This window comes from Bubalus bubalis, chromosome 8 (genome assembly GCF_019923935.1).
Source record: "Bubalus bubalis isolate 160015118507 breed Murrah chromosome 8, NDDB_SH_1, whole genome shotgun sequence".
Classification (NCBI taxonomy): domain Eukaryota; kingdom Metazoa; phylum Chordata; class Mammalia; order Artiodactyla; family Bovidae; genus Bubalus; species Bubalus bubalis.
This window is the reverse complement of record NC_059164.1, coordinates 114,344,960-114,363,549: the sequence shown is the minus strand read 5'-3', so window position 1 is coordinate 114,363,549 and position 18,590 is coordinate 114,344,960. Positions and strand designations below refer to the sequence as shown.

Here is an 18,590-nt window from a genome sequence, read left to right as displayed (position 1 = left end):
CTTCCATGCTACAGAATTTAAATGGAGCCAACTGGCCAAAAGTTTCTGAAAACACAGCTAAGTACTCCGAGCAGGCATTTCCTTCCTTCCGCTTTTCGGCCGCGCTCCTCTCTAGTCACGCCACTTTTCTGTCTAGGACCCAGACAGCCTCACTTCCACGCTTCCGATTCAAGGATAACCGCCCAAGTGTCTCAGTGAATATTGCCAACTTCTCCAACCACCCCGACCTTCTGCTACAGTCTGCATTGTGTCACCCCAAAAGTCATGTTCAAGCCCTAACCTCCAGGGCCCCAGAAAGTGACTGGTTTTGGAGACAGGTCTTTGAGGGGATAATGAAGTCATTAGTGTTAGTCACTCAGTCGTGTCCAACTCTGTGACTCCATGGACTGTAGCCCGTCAGGCTCCATTGTTCATGAGATTCTCCAGGCAAGAATACTGGAGTGGGTATTCCCTTCTCCAGGTATCTTCCAAACCCAGGGATGGAATCTGAGTATCCTGCATTGCAAGCAGATTCTTTACCATCTGAGCCACCAGGGAAGCCCCATTAAGATGGGTCCTAATCCAACCTGGGTTGGGTTTGTATCTCATATGGGTCATCAGTGGCCTGCCACAGGGGCAGGGGCTCTGGGTGCAGCAGACCTGGGTATGGCATAAGCCCTCTTGTAGGAGGTCACCATTAACCCCACCAAAGAGCTGCCAGAACTTACACAGGACTGGGGAAACAGACTCTTGGATGGCACAAAGAGAACCTTGTGCACCAGGACCCAGGAGAAAGGAGCAGTGACCCCACAAGAGACTTGCCCGTGAGTGTCCAGGAGTCTGGAGGTGTGGGTTGCTGGTGGCCTGCTGCAGGGTCAGGGGCACTGAGGGCGGCAGTGGGACCTTCTGAAGGAGGCTGCCATTATCTTCACTACCTCTGAGGCTTCCCTGGTGGCTCAGAATTACCTCCACTATAGTTTGCCCTCAGGTCAAACAACAGGGAGGGAACACAGCCCTGCCCTTCAACAGAAAACTGGATTAAGGATTTACTGAATATGGCCCTCCCCATCAGAACAAGAACCAAGTTTTTTTAAGAAAATGCACTGGTCATAGCAAACACCGTCTTCCAAAAACACAAGAGAAGATTCTACACATGAACATCACCAGATGGCCAATACCGAAACCAGACTGATTATATTCTTTGCAGCCAAAGATGGAGAAGCTCTATACAGTCAGCAAAAACAAGACCAGGAGTGGACCATGGCTCAGATCATGAACTCCTTATTGCCAAATTAGGACTTACATTGAAGAAAGTAGGGAAAACCACTAGACCATTCAGGTATGACTTAAATCGAAACCCTTATGATTATACAGTGGAAGTGACAAATAGATTCAAGGGATTAGATCTGATAGAGTGCCTGAAGAACTATGGATGGAGGTTCATGACATTGTACAGGAGGCAGGGATCAAGACCATCCCCAAGGCAAAGACATGCAAAAAGGGAAAATGGTTGTCTGAGGAGGCCTTACAAATAGCTGTGAAAAGAAGAGAAGTGAAAGCAAAGGAGAAAAGAAAAGATATACCCACTTGAATGCAGAGTTCCAAAGAATAGCAAGGAGAGATACGAAAGCCTTCCTCAGTGATCAATGCAAAGAAATAGAGGAAAACAATATAATGGGAAAGACTAGAGATCTCTTCAAAAAAATTAGAGATACCTAAGGAACATTTCATGCAAAAAGGGGGCACAATAAAGGACAAAAATGGTATGGACCTAACAGAAGCAGAAGATATTAAGAAGAGGTGGCAAGAATACACTGAAGAACTGTACAAAAAAGATCTTCATGATCCAGATAACCGTGATGGTGTGATCACTCACCTAGAGCCAGACATCCTGGAATGTGAAGTCAAGTGGGCCTTAGGAAGCATCACTATGAACAAAGCTAGTGGAGATGATAGAATTCCAGTTGAGGTATTTCAAATCCTAAAAGATAATGCTGTGAAAGTGCTGCACTCAATATGCCAGCAAATTCGGAAAACTCAGCAGTGGCCACAGGACTGGAAAAGATCAGTTTTCATTCCAATCCCAGAGAACGGCAATGCCAAAGAATGCTCAAACTACTGCACAATTGCACTCATCTCACACGCTAGCAAAAGTATGCTCAAAATCCTCCAAGCCAAACTTCAACAGTACGTGAACCATGAACTTGCATATGTTCAAGCTGTATTTAGAAAAGGCAGAAGAACCAGAGATCAAATTGCCAACATCCATTGGATCACCAAAAAAGCAAGAGAGTTCCAGAAAAACATCTACTTCTGTATTATTGACTATGTCAAAGCCTTTGACTGTGTGGATCACAGAAAACTGTGGAAAATTCTTAAAGATATGGGAATACCAGACCACCCAACCTGCCTCCTGAGAAATCTGTGTGCAGGTCAAGAAGCAACAGTTAGAACTGGTCATGGAGCAACAGACTGGTTCCAAATCGGGAAAGGAGTACGTCAAGGCTGTTATATTGTCACCCTTCTTATTTAACGTATATGCAGAGTATATCATGAGAAACGCTGGGCTGGATGAAGCACAAGCTGGAATCAAGATTGCCAGGAGAAATGTCAATAACCTCAGATATGCAGATGACACCACCCTTATGGCAGAAAGTGAAGAACTAAAGGATGTCTTGATGAAAGTGAAATAGGAGAGTGAAAAAGTTGGCTTAAAACTCAACATTCAGAAAACTAAGATCATGGCATCCCATCACTTCAGGGCAAATAGATGGGGAAGCAGTGATGGACTTTGTTTTTTGGGGCTCCAAAATCACTGCAGATGGTGACTGCAGCCATGAAATTAAAAGATGCTTGCTCCTTGGAAGAAAAGCTATGACCAACCTAGACAGCATATTAAAAAACAGAGCCATTACTTTGCCAACAAAGGTCCATCTAGTCAAAGCTATGGTGTTTCCAGTAGTCATGTATGGATGTCAGAGTTGGACTATAAAGAAAGCTGAGCGCTGAAGAATTGATGCTTTTGAACTGTGGTGTTGGAGAATATTCTTGAGAGTCCCTTGGACTGCAAGGAGATCCAACCAGTCAATCCTAAAGGAGATCAGTCCTGAATATTCATTGGAAGGACTGATGCTGAAGCTGAAACTCCAATACCTTGGCCACTGTATGTGAAGAATTGACTCAGTGGAAAAGCCCCTGATGCTTGGAAAGATCGAAAGCGGAGAAGAAGGGGCCGACAGAGAAGGAGATGGTTGGATGGCATCACCTACTGGATGGACATGAGTTTGAATAAGCTCTGGGAGTTGGTGATGGACAGGGAAGCCTGGCATGCTGCAGTCCATGGGGTCACTCAGAGTGGGACAGGACTGACTGAACTGAACTGAATCCAATCTGAGTAGTGTCCTTATAAGAAGAGATTCAGACAGATACAGAGGAACAGGCATATGTGAACACATCAAAAAGGTTGTCACCCGCAAGTCCATGAGAGAGACCACAGATGAAGCAAAGCCTGCAGTGCCTTGATCCCAGTCTTCTAGCCTACAGAATTCTGAGAAAATAAACATCTGCTGTTTATGCCACTCAACTTGTGGTACCTCATTATGGCAACCGTAGCAAGCTGAAATAACTTCTCAGATGCTCTGAATCCTTCTTAAAGGACCTGGGGGCCAATAGGCTCCAAGAGCTGCAGTAGGGGACACATTATATGCCATCCTTCTCTGCTGAGAGCTGGCATCACAGGCGAGACATCAATGGACGTGTACTGTAGATTTCTGCTCCAGCCCTGGGAGGAGATTCTGCTCGGCCATCCATCCTTTCTGGCCCGGTCCCCTGAGATGCCTGGAGAACACTTCTGAAATCTGGAGATGGTAACCTCTGTCAAAGCAGGATAACATGTTTCATTTCTTTTATGGAATTAAAACTCAGTAGGTCCATTTTTCTCAGCTTGATTTTTAACTTTTCCCCCTAGTTGTTATTTTATCTTCTTTTGTTTATATAAGTACTTTATGATCACTAGAAAATTTTTTGGAAATCCAGACCACTACTTGGAGAAGGAAATGGCAACCCACTCCGGTATCCTTGCCTGGAAAATCCCGTGGACGGAGGTGCCTGGCAGGCTACAGTCCATGGGATCGCCGAGTTGGACACGACTGGGCCACTAACACACACAGACCACTACTATTTTGACAAGTTTTCTTCTAGCCTTTTATTTATTTATTTTAGTTCTACCAGTTCATTGCTACCAACCCATCTCCCTCCACCCTCATGCACGTGTGCTCAGTCATGTAACCCCACGGACTGCAGCCCGCCAGGCTCCTCTGTCCATGGACTTTTCCAGGAAAGAATACTGGAGTTGGTTGCCATTTCCTTCACCATCTTCTAGCCTTTTAAATATGTAGATAGAATCATATCTATATATATGTATACATAACTTTATTAATTCATATTTGGCGGTGCTGGGTCTTCGCTGCCACTCCGGCTTTCTCTAGTTGCAGTGAGCAGGGGCTGCTCTCCAGCTGCAGTGCATGTGCCTGCCATGGCAGCGGCTTCTCTGGTCTTGGGGCACGGGCTCTGGGACTCGTGGACTTCAGAAGCTGCAGCACGTGGGCTCAATAGCGCACAGGCTCAGATGTAGTGGCCTTAGTTGTCCCTCGGCAGGTGGAATCTTCCTGGATCAGGCATTGAACCCATGTCTCCTGCGTTGGCAGGCGGATCCTTTACTGCTGAGCCACCAGCAAAACCTGATAGAACACCTTAATCAATTAAAAATCTGAAATAGTATTTTGACTCCTAAAAATGTGTGTGTGTGTTTGGTTTTTTCCTGGCCTCACCTTGAGACTTGCAGGAACTTAGTTCCCCAACCAGGGATTGAACCCAGGCCCTTGGCAGTGAAAGCATGGAGACCTAACCACTGGACCGCCAGGGACTTTCCCTCAATATGTTTTTGTAGATAATTTTATTTTCGGCTGTTTCTTCATCTGATACGGCATTGAGCCCTCTTATTAACATGTTCACAAACGTTCTATTATATGAAAGTGTGCATTTTATGTGCTCTTTCCCCCAGTGGTGTATCTGGACTCTACCCGAATGTAACTCTGCTCACGTGGTCTCCTTCACACTCCCAGCAATCGTCAAACACGTAATCCATCTGGACACAAACTTGGGGCCTCTTCTGGTGTGCATCCATTATTACTGGACTTGTTGCTTTCGATAATGGTGTTGTTATGGTTGGAAAGGGCAGGCAATGGCTTTATATGTACTTAGTGCTACACATCTTATTTTTCTGTCTCTTCCTTTTACATCTGTTGCCCCAGTCTTGGCTGATTCTCCCTCTTCTCTGCCCTAGAAAAGGAACATCTCTTGCTGAGGTGAGAGATCTGATGTCAACAGGAAGACACACAGACCATGACAAGAAAAGCGCCAAGAGAGGGCAAGAAACTCCAATACTTTGACCACCTGATGCGAAGAACCGACTCATTGGGAAAAAACCCTGATGCTGGGAAAGATTGAAGGTGGGAGGAGAAGGGGAAGACAGAGGATGAGATGGTTGGATGGCATCTCTGACTCGAGGGACATGAGTTTGAGTAAGCTCTGGGAGCTGGTGATGGACAGGGAGGCCTGGCGTGCTGCAGTCCATGGGGTCGCAGAGAGTCGGACACGACTGAGGGACTGAACTGAACTGAAGCTACAGGAAACTAGAGTACTCACCGCATGTCTGGGTCTTAGAGGGTTCAAGGCAGCTTTAAGAGGACAAGGAAGATGAAGCAGCAAATGGGAAACTAAAATATAATAACGAGGAATTCTCTGTGGTCCAGTGGTTAGGACCCCGAGCTTCCACTGCTGAGGGCCCAGTTTAATCTCTGATCAGGGAACTAAGATCCTACAAGCCACGTGGCATGGCCAAAAATAGATAATTCAGATAAAACACTTAGAACAACGCCCAGCACATGGTCACTGCTCAGTAATGTCAAGGCATTGTTGTCATTATCATTATCATTATCATTATCATTATTCTGTAGCCTTTGGGGGATCCCTTCTTGCACAAACTTTCATAATTGACTACTGTTTCTGGATTCTACCAGCCAAGACATTCAGTGAAATTCGTTTGAACCAAGGCAGTGACTTTGCAAGGAGAAAGTACAGCATACACACACACACAATTATTTCCATTTTTACTTAAAAATTTAACTTGACATAACCCAATGTTTCCCTGTGCCAGGGGCCTGATACAGGGCATCATGAGATGCAACCAGTTGCCATATATAATTCCACTAACTTTTCATTTCTGAGCTCATTATGTTTACCTAGAGCAAAAACCTAGGATCATCTCTTCTTCTGAAGTTTACCTTCTCCCTATGATGAAGACTTTCACAATTTTATATACCTAGAGCAGGTATTCCAAACACGCGTTCCTCCAGTGGTCAGGTAGTTAAACTGATGGCACCAAGCCAAGGCCATAGCGTGTCGTGTATGTGTGCTAAGTTGCTTCAGTCACCTTCGACTCTGCGACCGCATGGACCGTAGTCCCCCAGGCTCCTCTGTCCATGGGATTCTCCAGGCAAGAATACTAGAGTGGGTTTTCATGCCCTCCTCCACGGGATATTCGCAACCCAGGGATTGAATGCGTGTCTCGTATGTCTCCTGCACTGGCAGATGGGTTCTTTACCACCAGCACCGCCCCGGAAGCCCACAGCACGCTACCCCAGCTGAAGAGCCCATAGCATGCATACCCCAACTGAAGGGGGAAGCAGCTAGTCAGCCAGAGCACCATGTAACCAGGCAAGAAATGAGCCGTATTAGTCTAATTGTCCAGAGAAACAATTCTGTATATTCATCTGAAGTCTCCCATTTAAAAAAAAACCTTAGGACACTAATTTTAATATCTCTAAATATCCTGAGAGGCAAGCAAAACACCTCTGCAGACCACAGGTTTGCAACCTTTAACTCAAGGCGTATTGGCTCCCGATTCATAGACTCTTTTAACTCTTCTGGTCCGAGATGAATTCCCAACCACAAAGCCTAGGCTGAGCTGACCTGAGGACGTCTTTGTTGTTGTTCTTCAGTTGCTCAATCGTGTCCCACTCTTTTTGACCCCATGGACCACAGCACACCAGGCTCCCCTGTCCTTCACCATCTCCTGGAGTTTGCTCAAACGCATGTCCACTGAGTCGGTGATGCCCATCCAACCATCTCATCCTCTGCTGTCCCCTTCTCCTGCCCTCAACTTTTCCCAGCATCGGGGTCTTTTCCAATGAGTCGGTTCTTCACATAAGGTGGCCAAAGTACTGGAGCTTCAGCTTCAGCAGCAGTCCTTCCAATGCATATTCAGGGTTGATTTCTTTTAGGATTGACTAATTTGATCTCCTTGCAGTCCAAGGGACTCTTAAGAGTCTTCTCCAACACCACAATTCGAAAGCATCAGTTGTTCAGTCAGCCTTCTTTTTGGTCCAGCCCTCACATCTGTACCTGACTAGAGGATGTCTTTACCCTGTGGGAAAGCCACACACCTTCCTCCCCAATAGAAGAGGTTGCCTACTCTTTCCTTCTGGTCCCAGAAATGCACTCAGTGCTCATTCACTCAGTCACGCCCGACTCTTTGTGACCTCCTGGACTGTAGCCCACCAGACTCCTCTGTCCATGGAATTCTCCAGGCAAGAATACTGGAGTGGGGTGCCACGCCCTCCTCCAGGGGATTTTCCTGACCCAGGAATCAAACCAGCATCTCCTGCATTTGCAGGTGGATTCTTTACCCACTGAGCCACCTGGGAAACCCATGAAATGCACTACCAACTGAGAAATAAAGCTGTTCCAAGACATTTGGGTAGGGAATTATAAAAATCCTTCATACAGGAGGGAACTACACATGCAGTGTTTAGGCAAAACAGTAACTCCATTTATAAAGGTAATTAATTTTCCCAATTTATTCCAAAAGGATTTACTAGCAAGGGGTAAAACAGAAGAAATAATTAAGGCAGAATGTTTCTAATTTTCATATTTGAGGAGAGAAATGGAAGGAGTTAGCTTATGAAATTAGAACTTTAAAAAATATGGCACATCTTATTAAAACACTCATTTTAAGAAATGCTGTTTTTAACTCTTTGTTAAAGGAGTGAAAGAAAGTGAAAGTCACTCAGTCCTGTCGGACTCTTTGTGACCCTGTGGACTATGCAGACCGTGGACTTCTCCAGGCCATGGAGAGGGTAGCCTTTCCCTTCTCCAGGGGCTTCCCAGAAATCGAATCCAGGTCTCTCACATTGCAGGCGGATTCTTTACCAGCCGAGCCACAAGGGAAGCCCAAGAATATTGGAGCGGGTAGCCCATCTCTTCTCCAGCGGATCTTCCCGACCCAGGAATCAAACCCGAGTCTCCTGAGTTGCAGGCAGATTCTTTACCAACTGAGCTGTCAGGGAAGCCCATGATAGGAGTGAAAGTATACCCCAAAGCAGCAAGATACCTGTTTTAATACTGTACTTGTTTAAACTGAGAAATCTCTAATTTTACTCATTAATGTGATACTTAGTTCTAGTGGCTAAATGCAACATGCAAGTTGTGTGTGTGCTGTGCTGTGCTAAGTTGCTCAGGCGTGTCTAACTCTTTGCCACTCCATGGACTGTTGCCCACCAGGCTCCTCTGTCCATGGGATTTCCCAGGCAAGAATACTGGAGTGGGTTGCCATTTCCTCCTCCATGGGATCTTCCTGATCCAGGGATCAAACCCGAGGCTCCTGTGGCTCCTGCATTACAGGCAGATTCTTTACCGCTGAGCCACCAGGGAAGCCCCAGTTTTGTATAAGGATGTAAATTTCATTCTCATATTTTCAGTGGCAATTTTCAGTAGACTGTCTTGCAGTTCATTTGTTGAAGAAAAACACATTGTTTTGTTGTCTTCTTAGTGAGTGGTCACTCAGTTGTGTCCGACTCTTTGTGACCCAATTGGACTATATAGCCCGCCAAGCTCCTCTGTGCATGGAATTTTCCTGGCAAAAACATTAGAGTGGGGTTGCTACTCTAGGGGAGCTTCCCTACCCAGGATTAGAACCCTACTTGCGTGTGTCTCCTGCTTTGGCAGGTGGATTTTTTACCACTGTGCCACGTGGAAAGCCCCTTCTTAGAGTATTAACTGTAAAAATGTGATGTGCTAAGTTGCCTCAGACAATAATGAAATCTAAGAGGTCTTTTTATTGTTAGATTTTTACTTTATCTTATTTTTCATTCATTCATTCATTTATTATTTTAGCTGTACTACATGGCTTGCAGGATCCTAGTTCCCCCACCAGGGATGGAACCTGAAGCCCTGCAGTGAAAGCTCCAAGTCCTAACCACTGGACCAGGGAATTCCCAGATTTTAATTTTGTAAAGGTTGGACGTCTTGACCAATCCTTTATTATCTTATATTATAGAATAATAAATACCATATTTCTTCAGCCTAATTAATGATCAAGCTCATGTATGTTGAACTAAAAGGACATTTTAGTTTTAAGGGCTTTGTTTGTTTGTTTGACTTTGTCCATAGTTTTCTTTCTTGGTGACCATGATACATGTAAAAATGTGCATGTGTAATTCTGTACACGGATGACATAGTATATTGTTTTATTTTCCCAGTGTGTTACCTAATATGTGTTTAATTCACGGCTGAACTTTAAAAGGAAAAAAAATTATTTTATTGATGAACTATGCACTTCGTAAAGTAATAAAAGGAATGTTTGAGCACGATGCTTCACCTGTAAATACATGCAAATGTTAGCACACGACGCCTGTATATATTCAAGAAATATTTGTTCAAAGAAATATGAATGGAAAGGAAATGTTTTTCCCTTTGTTCCATTTCACAGTAATATTGCAAAGAAACACTTCAAATAACTGCTGTGTCAAAAATTTTAATTTAGTGCTCAAATTTTAACGTTTTTAATCTACATTTCACCCTTAGCTCACATACAGTTTGGGAAAGGAGTAGAGGAGTTGGTCACCGTCAGTTCAAACAATGCATCACCTTGTTTAGGGGAGAAATTAACCTAATTTGAATGGCCAAGTAAGTAGTGAAAATTAAACAAAGACATTCTGTCCATTCAATACAAAACTCCTCAGCAAAACTGGCATCGAGGAACATCATGAAGGGACTCAACATATGAGCCTAAGTATTGTTTAATTAAGACTGTGCATCAACATCCATTTTGAAGATCTTAAAAAAGACGGATATAGCTCTCTTCTGGATCCGTATTGAAGAGAAGTGGACTTATGGTCTAAGCAGGAGACACACAGGGGCATAAATCCTACGTGATAACGTTGGAGCCAGTGTATGATCCCCGACAGGGACCAGTGCTGACTTCTACGTGAGGCTTTTATTTCACTGCATTCGCCTGGGAACAGTCTAAGGACTACGTGTCCAGGTGACGCGGGGAGCAGCGTCTGGACGACCGACCGACCAGCAGGGCCGGGACAGGGGACAGTCAGCGCTTCCCTGGTATGCCCGCCGGGACACAAAGCGCGTCCTCGGCCTGCCGCCCAGTCAGCCCGCGACTCGTGTTGCTCGCGGCACAAGGGGAACCCGGTTTCCCTCCCGGTGAACACCGGTGAGCGGGGACGAAAGGCCGCGAGGCTCAGGGCGGCGGCGCCGGGCCCGCTCCGCGCGCGCCCCGTCGGGACCGGGCGGAGTCCCCACAGCCGCCCGCAGCCGCCCGCCGGGCCCGGCGGCGGCGGCGTCTCTGGGAGCGGTGTGCGAGGGATCCCTCCGCCGCCCGCGGGTCCTTCCGCGCCAAGTAGTGCGCGGCAGACCGGCTTCCGCAAACGCGGGCCCCGCCAGGACGCGTCCGCGGTCCCCTCGGTCGGGGGCCGTGAGGGCGGCGGGGCTGAGGCGTGACGGGGGCAGGGTTCTCAACTCGGCGCGCCCGCTCGGGAGACACGTTTCCAACTGAGGAGCCACGGTGGTGGGCCCGGATCCTCAGGGAGCGACCATGCGGACAGGCGCCTGGGAGCGGCAGGAGGCCGTGGAGCCGGGGAGGCAGGTGTCCCGGCCGGCCGCCCCGCCCCCACCGCCGGCCGGAAGAGGAAGCAGCCAGGCCGGGCCGCGCGGGGCCACCCGTCGGGCCTCGCGGGGCGGCGGGGGGGCGGGGGGAGGATGCCCTGGCTCGGGGAGGCGCGTGACCTAGTTCGTCCCCGAGTGGATTTGACAGGTTGTCAGCCCGGCTCCCCGCCCCCACCGCCTTCCGGGTCCCTCTCCCTCCCCTCCCCTTCCCTCCCCTCCTGCCCCCACCGCTGGCACTTGGCCGGGCGGCCGCCGGCGCACCGCGGCTCAGCAGCCCATTGGTCCTCTCGGCCCCCCCACCTCGCGAGCGCCCCGCCTTCGCCCCTGGCTCGGATTCCCATTCGCCCAGGGCCCCGCCCCCGCCCCTACTCCCTTCCCATTGGCCCTCAAGCGGCACCGGCGCCCACCCCCACGTCGAGTCGCCCATCCATTGGCTCCACGCAGGCGGCCCCGCCCCGTTCCGCTCCGGTTCGCCCTTCCATTGGCTTCGGGCCCGCCGCCCCGTCCCCTCTGCGGCGGCCTCACATCCCCCTCCCCCCCACTTTCGGAGAGCCGAGCTGGGGAAGGCCCCTCAGCTCACGGCTCTTGTGGCCGTCTTCAGTCGCCAGCGTCCCTCTCGCCCCCTTTCCGCTCCTGTCCCTCGCCTCTTCTCCTCTCCCAATATCTAACGTCTCCACTATGTCTTTCTCCCCGCCTCGCTTCCGTCGTCTGGGAGCCCGAGCCGGGAGCACCCCACCCTCCTGCCCCGCCTACCCTGGGGCTCCGCGTCCAGCGCTGCCAGCGCGCTCGCCTCCTGCCCCTTTCCTCCTTTGCGTCACTTCGCATTTTTCCTTTCTTTCCTGAAATCTCTTTCCCACTCCAGGTTTCCTCCCGGGGTCCAGTCCGTCAGGTCTTCACCGCGCCCCCTTTCTCCGCCCCACGCCTCCATTCCCTCGTCCCCTCCCCGGTTTCACCGCCCTCCCACCCTGCCTTCCCCTGAACTCAAACGTACAGGGAAGAGGCAGGGATAAACAGAAATATCAGCGTTGAGATGGTTATTGCTTTGCGTCTTTGAAACGGAAAATGAACTGAAACGCCCAAATCCACCCAGCCCTGGGATCGAGATTGAGTTCTTAAAGGACCATGTGAGACCAGAATGACAAACTTGATTAGCAGCAACATAACCAGTTATTTTTCCTTGAGGAATCTACTGTTAATATCGGTTGTTTATGCAATACGGTCATCTGACAGTTTAAGGGGTGTGTGTGTGTTTAATTTGTGCCAGTTTTCCTAAGTGTCTGCTTTTGTCTGTAAGGATGAATTGTCTGAAAGAGCTGAGGGTTGGAGCAAACCCCCAAGTATTTTGCTTTCCTGCAGGAGAACCCTTGATTATTCAAATGAGGACACTCCAGTAGCTTTCCCAAGCTTATGAAAGAGGGCGGTTGATATAAAACTTAAACCCAGGTCAGACTCCAGCGGTGCATGGAGAGATTCCATCAGACTGGTGCGTCTAACGCCCGTTCCACGTGTCACAGAGGGTCTTTACAAAGCTCCTACAGTGGCCTCCAAGGTTCTGCCTTAGACGATTCTGTCTGCCTCTCCTGCCTCTGGTTACTGCACCCCAAGAACAATGACCACCTAGGGCTTCTTGCCACAGGGCCTTTGCACTTGCTGCTGTTTCCTCATGTCACCCCAGGAGGCACTTCTGACCCTGTATCTAGCGTGATCAGTTACTGCCATATCACCCAGTTATTTCCTTCAGAGTGTAAGCACGGTCTGAAATCATGTTTACTTACCTGTCTGGCCCCCTGGACACAGGTGCGATTTTGGTGTTTTTCCAGAGCTGTATCTCCAGGGCACAAAGTAGGCACTCTGTAAATCCTTGATGAATAAATACGAATGGAACATTAGCTATGGTCAAGTGAACTAACCAAACTGTCCTTCTCATCTGGTTCCACCAGCGTTGTATAGACACACATGTAAGTAAGTGAACTGGAAAAATAGCTCTTCTGTTGTAACTATTCTGTGTTTCTTTGTGTGCTTTATTTCTGGCTGTTCTTTGACTAGGAGAGTGAGAGACAAGGCCTGTGGCCCCGAGGCCACCCACTGCCCCCCTCTTCTCCAGCTGTCACAGCGTGTGCTCACTGCCTCGCTCTCACCCTGACCCCAGGTGGGCAGATACTTGGCTGGCAGCACCTTCCTCCTCCAGGGCAGTCTCAGAGGCGCTTTGCTTGGCTGAGGGCTCGAGTGGGGGAAGGGAAGGAGTCAGTGTTGCCATGAGGCTCTGCTGGACAGCTGGGGCCCTGTCCTGGGTTCAGCCTTAGGCAGGAAAGCAAAATAGGAAGATGCCCCTTCTAGTTTCCCCTTCCTTTATCTCCCTCAGACATACTGCTGGGGTTCCGTTCAGCAGTGAGCCCTCTGGACCCCTGCACAGGGTTGCATCCTCTACCTGCTTAGGCCCAGAGAACCCTGGGTAGGTTGCTGGAAAGATGAAATCTAGTCCTAACTGCCCCAAACAGGCAGTGTGAGTCTGGCCAAGTTTAGTAACTCCCTGGTTCTCAGTGACTTCATCGTTCTTTGCCTCTGTTGTTTGCTTATAGTTTTAGAGATACAGACATCTCGTGGAAACTGTCAGCCCAAAGGACAGTCCTGCGGCTTCCCCTCGGGGCACACAGAGGCTGCTGGTTCCTAACTGAGGTTCACCAGGAGCCAGTGCGCTCCCCTCCTGCATTCCAGGCCGGAATCCTCCAGTCACTCTGCTTGGGCCGCCTGGCCCAGGCCTTAGACCAGCGACTGACCAGGAGAATGGAAAGCCTTGATCAGGTTCAACCAACCAGCCAACCAGAGCATATCCTTAAAGCAAGGGTGGGGTCACTTCCTGATACGTGAGTGTAGAACTGAAATCGACATACTTTTAGATACTGGGGTGCTGAACAGGGGCGTTGATAGGTGTTCTGCAGTGCTCCTGTAAGGAACCAGCTCGGGGCCCGCTAGTAAACGTTAGCCACTGGTGTTGTCGGCAAAGACCAGGCTGTGGGGGGGGGAATTCACCTTCATCTCAGATCACTAATCCACCCCTAACCACTAGCTTTGTGAATTAAGACAAATGATGGAAATCGTACCATTTTACAAGTGGAAGAGGACTTAGATGTCATAGGGTTCAAGACTTCACTGGGAAGACTTGGAAACTGACCCCCACCGCCCCCACCCTGAAGATTAGTTTGGGTCTCACTTTCTGTGTCTCTGAAGTGGGTCTGATCATATTGGTTCTGGCTAATCTCACAGTGTCTATGTGGATCAGATGAGAGAATGTTTCTATAAAGGGCTCAGTGTTGGGTGCTCAAGTCGTGTCCAACTCTTTGTGACCCCATGGACTGTAGCCCACCAGGCTCCTCTGTCCATGGAGTTATCCAGGCAAGAAGACTGGAGTGGGTTGCCATTTCCTTCTCCAGTAAAGGGCTCAGGAAAGAAACAACAATGCTGTTCTTATGCAAGACATTTTATTATTAATGTAGTAATAACACGTTAGTAAGAGGAGAAATGAAGAGGAGAAAAGGAGAGTATATTCAATATTCAAAAGATATACTTACTTGCCTCAAAGAGATGAATATTAATACTTACAAATGAGGAAGGGGTGTGCCTGGTTGGGTGAAGTGGGGGAGGTGTGAGGTGTGGACTGCTGTTCCCTTAGGGAGTGGTGCAGGGAGTGGCTGTTAGGGTGGGGAGGGCTGGTGAGGTAGTTGCTTATAAACTGAAGTTATCTCTCCTGGAGTGACTTTTGAGAAGAGGAAGGTCATTCACTCAGGAGGACAAATCTAGATTTCAAGGTAATCTTACATTTCTGTAGATCAGGTCCTCTGCTAAATTGATGCCAAGACAGGACTGTCATGCAAGAGACTGATAGGAGGAAATATCCACAAGGGAAGGAAGGGGAGAGAGTTGGAGGGGGCAGAGATCTGACCCCTGGGAGGGGGAGGCGGAGCTGGTCAAGTAGATCAGCAGGTCTCTGCTTGCAGGGCAGCTTTGAGATGGCTTTAAGACTGTCCCTCTGAGGAGCCAGGTTCCCTTTGAGGAGTGTGCTGGTGGATTCCAAGGAAGGTGAGGAGGCGTTCAGTTCCTCTGCCTGTAGCAGGAGATGGGAGTTGGGTGTTTACAAAGTCCCACACCATCTAGGAGGTTTAAAAACAGCTTCCTTCATTCACTCACTCCATAGGCTGATCATTACCCAGTGTCATGAGTCAGTGGCTGTAGCAAGAGATGCATGTGACTCATGTCTTTTCTAGTTATCTTCTGTCTACTTTCTAATATCTCTAAAGGAAAAGTTTGCCTGATTGAGATTCCTAGCCTGTTGGCCAAGTTAATTCCTGGTATCTGGGTAGTTCTTAACACTGAGTTGGCACTGAATAAATGTTCAAGTTGCGATACTGAATCCAAATGTCCCCCACTCTTACTTGAAATATAAAGAGCCACATTTACTTCTAGAACTCTCCACAGTTTACTATGAAGAATGAAGAAAATTTTGGGCTGTCAGCACTTCTAGAAACCCATTATTTAGTTAAGTTCAAAATAAGAGAGTTCAGTAGAAGAAAAACTTTATGAAAGTAAAATGCTGAAGAGATCAGAAGAGAGTGAAAGAAAGAAGAGAAGTTTAAGGAAAAAAAAAAAACTTTTTTTTTTTTGTGGCCACCTGGCTTGTGGGATCTTAGTTTCCAGACCAGGGATAGCACCCAGGCCCTTAACAGTGCAAGTACAGAGTCCTAACCACTGAACCACCAGGGAACTTCCAAAGGAGAAGAAATGTAATTTATGAAAAGGAAATCCAGATCTTGGGGAGAAAATAGGGTATCATGTTTCTAAAACTGCCAGGAAAAAAAAAAAAAAAAAACAACTCCAGGCAAAGAATATTAATTACTTGTTGTGATGAGAGCCCATCAAACTGATGGAGAAGTAGAAACCATGGGCAAAAGAAATGAAGAACTGGTTGCTTCAGGGTTTGAAATAAACCAAGTGAAAAGACAACACAGAAAATAAAATGTTGGCAGGAGGAGAAAAGCAATTATATCTAATGAATTTGTAACATAATAGAAAAATGGAGTAAAATGAAAATATTTTCTCTGAATAAATATTATATTACTATTTCTATATTTCAAATCACTGATGGTATTCTCATTCTCTACTACTTAGTGCCTACCATCATATAGGGCAAAATAAACATTTGCACAGAAATAGGAAAGCATCATTTCAAACTGTGACATTAACACCTCAGTCTCTATGGATGGACCTCTGTGATGTGATGCTGAACATCTGAATACAGACTTTAAATTTCAAAGAAAAGCTCACACAACTCAATAGCAAAAAACAAACAATGTAATTGTAAAATGGACAGAAGATCTGAACATTTTTTTCTAAGAAGACATACAAATGCCAACATTTGAGTACATGAAAAGGTGTTCAACAACACTAATCATCAGAGAAATGTAAATCAGAATCAGAATGGGGAGGGGAGGGATGAATTGGGAGACTGGGATTGACATATACTCACTACTATATATAAAATAGATAACTCTGCTCGCTCAGTACCATATATACAATAGATAACTGATAAGAACCTACTGTATAGGATAGGGAACCTTACTCAACACTCTATAATGGCCTATATGGGAAAATAATCTTAAAATGGATAAATGGATATACATAACATACACTTTGCTGTACACCTAAAGCTAATGCAACATTGTAAATCAACTATACTCCAATAAAAATTTTTAAAGAGAAAATCATAATGGGCTATCACCTCCCACCTGTCTATTATCAAAGAGGCAGGGACTTCCCTGGTGGTCCGGTGGTTAAGAGCACGCCTTACAGCTCTCGGGCTGGGACCTAGTTTGCCGCAACATGGTGGAACGCACCGAAGAGGTCAGAATCGCGGGCAAACGCGGGACCCGTCCCAGTGCCTCCCTCAGGAAAATGGCGCGGAAAATTGAAATCAGCCAGCACGTGGACTACACCTGCTCCTTCTGTGGCAAAACCAAAATGACGAGACGTGCTGGGGGCGTTTGGCTCTGTGGTTCCTGCGTGAGAACAGAAGCTGGCGGCGCCTGGACCTGCAGCTCCACCTCTGCTCTCTCTGGAGAGCCGCTGTCAGAGACTGCAGGAACTGAAGGGCCGGTAGGAGCGTCACTATCTGATAATGCTGCTAGCCTGTAATAAATGGGTTAATTTATGTAACAACAACAGAAAAGAGGGTGCCTTACAATGCAGGGGCCTTGGGTTCAATCCCTGGTCAGGGAATTAAGGTCCCACATACTGCAGGGCAACTAAACCTGTGCAGCAAGTTCCCATGGGCCTCAACTAAGACCCGATGCAGCCAAATAAACACATTAAAAAACCCCCAAAACTTGTAACTATGTGTGGCGATACGTGTTAGCTAATTGTTGGTGATTGTTTCACGATACATGCCTATGTCAAATCATTCTGTCATATGGCTAAAACTAATACGTTGATTATATCTCAAGCAAGGCTAAATTTCAGTAACATCTGGGTATATTTCGAAATGTTTTCTATTTAAGTTTCAGAAATTATAGGATGTGCAGATTTTTCTCAGGTTAAAATCTAATGTAGGAAAAACATTCAGGTCTTTTTGTAAACTGTTTTTCATATGAGACAATATTGCAATGGATTATTTCACCTTCTGTAAACAAATTGCATTAATAAAATTGAGGGAGAAGGAGGTTTTCAATCAAAATGAATGTAGGAATGAAATGTGAAGCGCGTAGTATTTGGCATCTACACAGGCAAGACGGGGACTGGCTTGCAGATCTCGCTGCTAGGGGTTAGGGGTGGGGATGCTGGGCCAGAGCTTGGGGTGCTTCCCTGGAGAGCAAGCTCAGGCATGCAGCCACAGTGGGGGTCTCTGCAGTGCTAGTTTCTGGAGTCAGTGGGCACAGGAAACAATACTGGGGTAACTACAGGGGTGAAGATGTTTTTTAAAATGTGTAATGATCTGGATATGAAATCGTTCTCCGTTGTGCCTTCAGTGAAGTTCGGAGAGGCACTCGCCAGAATCCACCGCTCCTTTCTGATGCATTCATTCAGTGAGAAGAAAACTTATGGGGATAGCCATGATTTTGTTTTTAACCTGTGTGATGAATAAGAACAGCATCTCAAATCTGCCTTTTGATACAGACAGACTGCCACTGTAGTCTCTCTTACTTAGCTTCATAGTAACCAAAGGCAAACTCTCTTAGTGCTAGAGTGTCTGAATGCCACATTTGGTCTTTCCATGTGTAGACAGTTTGAATTTCCAAGCCCCGAACTCAATGTGTTGAAAAGGTTTCTATAATTAAATGATCTTAAAATTTCTTTTTCCTGCTCCCTTTCTCCCTGTTGGTAGAATATTTCATTTAGTTAATTCCAGATAAATTTAGTCCCTTCATGGTTATTCTTGATCAGTCTTCAAATTTTTTTTTAATTGTAGTTGATTTACAATATTGTGTTAATTTCTGCTGTACAGCAAAGTGATTCAGTTATACATACATATTTATATTATTTTCCAGAATGGTTTATCACAGGATATTGAATATGGTTTCCTGTGCTATACAGTAGGGCCTTGT

The 18,590-nt window shown here is 46.9% G+C and overlaps 1 pseudogene; it reads left to right on the top strand.

Moving 5' to 3' along the window:
• Positions 1-16,490: 16,490 nt before the first annotated feature.
• On the top strand, positions 16,491-17,149 carry LOC112586415 (annotated as a pseudogene).
• The last annotated feature ends 1,441 nt before the right edge of the window (positions 17,150-18,590 follow it).